This window comes from Leptonychotes weddellii, chromosome 5 (genome assembly GCF_054177405.1).
Source record: "Leptonychotes weddellii isolate Sample4059 chromosome 5, ASM5417740v2, whole genome shotgun sequence".
In the NCBI taxonomy this organism is placed as follows: Eukaryota; Metazoa; Chordata; class Mammalia; order Carnivora; family Phocidae; genus Leptonychotes; species Leptonychotes weddellii.
The window spans coordinates 74,926,147-74,931,671 of NC_138373.1; positions in this window are offsets into that span (position 1 = coordinate 74,926,147).

Consider the following 5,525-nt stretch of genomic DNA (forward strand, 5'->3'; position numbering starts at 1 on the left):
GATAATGCCCCTTTCAATTTATCATTCCCAGTTTGAAGACATTCAAGAGTTAGGGTCTTGAATTTATGGGAAAGTCTCCCTCAAAACCCTGCTCTTTAATTCAATTTTTTCTCTACTGACCTCTTCCGTGTCTTGTTTTCACCCTGGGCAGGGTCTTCAGTGCCATTTGTCTGGTGTCTCACAGTAGTGATCCTTGGAATCTGCTGTTTCTTTCTCCTTTTAGCAGCTGGAGTCTTGGGATTCTTTGGTAAGTTAAACAAGATCTGTGCCTAGAACCAAATATCTCCTGCTTTAGGAATGACTACTTTTAGTGGTCTTCCTCTCCTGCTAGTTGCATAGCTATGATCCCTAGTTCTACCCAGGAAGCCCTTCCACCTTCATCACTAATGTTATTACTTGGCCATTTACAACATTGCTCAGAAGCCTCCAATGGCTCCTTTACTTATAAAGCCTGGATCATATTCAAGGTATTTCCAGAAAAGCTTGTATTTGAGGTTTTGTTGATGGTCAGTCATACTGGGTGCAGAGTAAATTTCTCTCTCCCCTCTGACACCTCTTTTCAATAAACTGTCCAGTCTTCTTAGTTCTACCTCCATGTTTCCATTCTGCAGCACAAATTTAGTCTTTAAATTGTTTATTCTCATAAATGCTTAATACAGTCATCAATAGTTTTCTCCTGTACTATTCCAATAACCTCCTAAATTATGCTGAAGTCAACAGACTCTCAAACTCCTATTGAAATAGCCAAAAAACTTCTACAAATATATCTCTGATCATGCCTCCAAATGCCAAGAAAACATTAACAGGTTTTCTTTCTTTCCTGAATTAAGTTAAAGTTCCCCTACTTATATTTATTTCATGAATCATAATCTTATTTCAATGAAACAATTTTTAGCTCACAAGTCATGGTTCAAGGGCTTACAGACTCTCAGTGATCTTATCAAGATTTAGTACATTTTCTTAAATAAATGTTTCTTACTTTAACATATGTCCTTAGGCAAATTCCAAAGACTTTAAATGGTTGATATTTTATAATGGTGGTTTTCATTAGTTATGTTTATTTGGCCAAGGAGCATTTCTACAGAGATTATCATCCCACCATTCTGGTGGGAAGACTCATCTATGTGTATATTGATATACCCTTTAGAAGTTAAAACCTTTACATTTATTAGCCATAACACTTTCGGGACATCTTACATGTAATAGATGCTTACTTAGTATCTTCTGGATTGAAATATAGTTTACATTTCAGTCCTGCATCTAACATACTATAGCAATATTGAGACAAGCAATTCTGCTGTATTTGTGTCAGATCCATTTAGATCTTACCTTATAGAGAGGAAGGTATGGAACAACCTTAGGATGATTCAATTTATATAATCCGAGTACCTCATAGTGCCGCAATTCAAGTGTTTTATTCCCTATTAATTAAAGAACGCCTAGAAAAATTTCTAGGCTATGGGTTTTTTTTCACCCCATTTTTCTCTCTTCAGGTTCTGAGAAATGAGTTTTACACCAAAATTTGTTTTTATTTAATTGTTTTTTTTTTACAAATGCAATTTAATTAATAGTACAATCCTTTTTGAAATGTATTCATCCTTAACTTGAGATTTGGAGATCAATGGATGTAATTCACTTTTTAGTAGTTATAGGTTATTTGTAAGTTATTGTGGCAAAAAATACAGGGCTACATTTATGGTGATCTTAGACATTTTTCCTTTAAATAAACTTATTTAAATTGAAATAGTTAACATAACATACTGCTTATATAATTATATGGATTGAGTGCAAATACAGATAATTTGTCATATGGCATATAAATGACTAAGGTTTACAAAAAGTACAAAAACACTAATTCAAATGAATACATGCACTCCCATATTTTTAGCAGCATTATTATCTAGCCAAGAAGTGGAAACAGTCCAAGTGTCCTTTGGCTGATGAATGGATAAAGAAGATGTAATGTGTGTGTGTGTGTGTGTGTATGAATATTATTCAGCCAGAAAAAAATGATCTCTTGTTATTTGCAACCACATGGATGGAGCTAGAAAATATAATGCTAAGTGAATTAAGTCAGTCAGAGTAAGACAAATGCCATATGATTTCACTCATATGAGGTATTTAAGAAACAAATGATAAAGGAAAAAAGAGAGCGAGACAAACTAAAAAACAGACTCTTTATCATAAGAAAACAAACTGATGGTTAGCAGAAGGGAAGGCAGTGGGGGGATGGATGAAATAAGTGATGGGAATTAAGGAGTGCACTTGTGATGAGCACTGAGTGATATATGGAATTGTTGAATCACTATATTGTGCACCTAAAACTAATATAACAGTGTATGTTAACTATACCTGAATCAAAATAAAAACAGTAAAAAAAAAAAAAAAGAAGAAAAATACCAGTTATTCCAAGTGTCTATCCGTCGATGAATGGATAAAGATGTGGTATATATACAATGGAAAGATACTCAGTTATTAAAAAAATGAGATCTTGCCATTTGCAGCAATATGGACAGACCTAGAAGGTATTATACTAAGTGAAATAAGTCAGAGAAAGGCAAATACCGTATGATTTCACTCATCTGTACAATTTAAGAAACAAAACAAGTGAACAAACAAAGAAAAATGGAGATGAACAAAAATACAGAGAACAAACTGGTGGTTGCAAGAGAGAAGGTGGGTGGGGGGATGGATGAAACAGATGAAGGGAACTAAGAATATGCTTATCTTGGTGAGCATGATTAATGTATAGAATTGTTGAATCATTATATTGTGCATTTGAAACTAAAATAACACTGTAGTTAATTATACTTCAATTTAAAAACAAGTAAATGGGGTTTAAAAAGCAGTGCTTAATAAGAGTTTAAGTTTTAAAAGGAGCATCTTTAAAATAGTTTATATACTTATTGAAATATATTATTTCTCCTTAAAAATAAGTAAAATATTACATATAAACCATCAACTGTTCTCTTTAAAAGACAATTCTGTTAAATGTATTGATTTAAAGATGTATTCCATTTTACATATACACACTACATCTTTATCCATTCATCTATTGATGGATTATTAGGTTGCTTCCATTTCTTAGATATTTTAAATAATGCTTCAAGAAACATAGAGGTGTATATATCTTTTTGAGTTCTTGTTTTCATTTTCTTGGGTAAATGCCCAGTATTTGATTTATTAGAACATATGGTATTTCTATTTTTTTTTATTTTTTTGAGGAAACTACATACTGTTTTCCACATGACTGCACCAATCTGTGTTCCTCCAACAGTGCACAAGGGTCCTCTTGAGTATTATTCAGTCATAAAAGAGAAAGAAACCTTGTCTTTTGCAACAGTACAGATGGATGTAGAAGGTTTTATGCTAAATGGAATAAGAGAAGAAAAATACCAAATGATTTCTCTTATATGTAGAATTTTTTAAGTACATACAAACAAAAACCAAAAACAGTCCATAAATACAGAGAACAAACTAATGGTTACCAGGGGGGAAGATGGAAGGGGGATGAGTAAAATGGGTGAAGGGGAGTGGAAGGCACTGGCTTCCAGTTATGGAATGAATAAGTCACAGTAATGAAAGATACAACATAGGGAATGTATTCAGTGGTATCATACTAGCTTTGCATGATGACAGATGGTAGCTACACACATCTGTAAAATCTTGCAAAAGATACTGAGTTGTATAAAAACTTTTGAGTTTGAAGTGACTGCAAATATCCAAGTATAGAGCTGGTAATGTTATAGTTGTAGGACTGCAGCATAGAAAATTCAGGAAAGCAATTGTGCCTCTAAATTATTTTTCATGATTCCCATATCTTTGCACTTGTGTTCATCCTTTGCTTGGCAATCAAGTGATATTTAAAATCTGATAATTTGGCTTTACTGTTAAGTAGCTTTCAAAAGCTAAACAAACTCCATATCAATGATTCTCAAAGAATGGGGTAGTGATACAGTCTTTATGATGATTACGGCCATTAGAATAACTAACAGAATATTGAACATTACTGGTATTTCACAAGTGTACTTGTGTGGATATTAAAACTCTTTAGACTGAGGTCCTGTGTTAACAACTTAGGATCTATATAAAATTTTATCTTTTTTATGATGTGATCTTTGTTTTTCTTCACAGCCTTATTCCCCTAAAATCCCTTATATACAGTGTACCTTCTGGATGTACTAACTTTGAACCAAGTTAATACACCATGTTGTCTCCATTTCTCAATTTTAGAAAATTGAGGGCACAAATCTAGAATTTTATTATTCATCCTTTTCACTTTCCTATCTCTCATCCATAGACAAACAGCAACTTTAAGATCAACATTAATATGTGAAGTCTTGCTGACCTATCACACTATTCTAGAACATGTGTTTACTCAGTCAGCCCTCTTCTGAGTTTTAAGAGCAGCTCTCCATTATCTTTGCTCTATCACACACCATATAGTCCTCTAATTGCATGCTCTCCCCATTATAGTGAGTTCCTTGAAGCCAGAAGCTTTGCATTTCCAACTGTTATATTATCAAGGTCTAGTAAGATGTCTTGTCATTAATTTATGTATTTTCCACAAATGAGGTAAAAGCGTGTAAGTCATATTCAGAGAAGAGATGCTTAAAAACTACAGGAATAAAAATGGTCCTTACTCATGGACATTGACTAATATGTTAAAATTAAAATTATGCCTTTTATTCAGCCCCATGTTGTTTCCTTCAAGCTAATGATGTAGACTAAAGTTTTCCAGGGTCCGAAGACAATCCAAACAAAGAATCTTTCATGGGACAACATAACACAAGAAGACAAATCCATATTTGAAAACATGATTTTCAAAGAGTTTCCACCTAACACAGGGATGCAGATATGGATTGAAGACTGAGACCTACAGGTTCATACCATTCCCACCAACAGTGTAGGATGGTTCCCCCTTCTCCACATCCCCACCAACATCTGTCATTTCCTGACTTGTTAATTTTAGCCATTCTGACTGGTGCGAGGTGGTATCTCATTGAGATTTTGATTTGGATTTCCCTGACGCCAAGTGATGTTGAGCACTTTTTCATGTGTCTGTTGGCCATTTGGATGTCTTCTTTGCAGAAATGTCTGTTCATGTCTTCTGCCCATTTCTTGATTGGATTATTTGTTCTTTGGGTGTTGAGTTTGATAAGTTCTTTATAAATTTTGGATACTAGCCCTTTATCTGATATGTCATTTACAAATATCCTCTCCCATTCTATCGGTTGTCTTTTGGTTTTGTTGACTGTCTCCTTTGCTGTGCAAAAGCTTTTTATCTTGATGAAGTCCCAATAGTTCATTTTTGCCCTTGCTTCCCTTGCCTTTGGCGATGTTTCAAGGAAGAAGTTACTGTGGCTGAGGTCGAAGAGGTTACTGCCTCTGTTCTCCTCAAGGATTTTGATGGATTCCTGTCTCACATTTAGGTCTTTCAACCATTTTGAGTCTATTTTTGTGTGTGGCATAAAGAAATGGTCCAGTTTCACTCTTCTGCATGTGGCTGTCTAATTCACCCAACA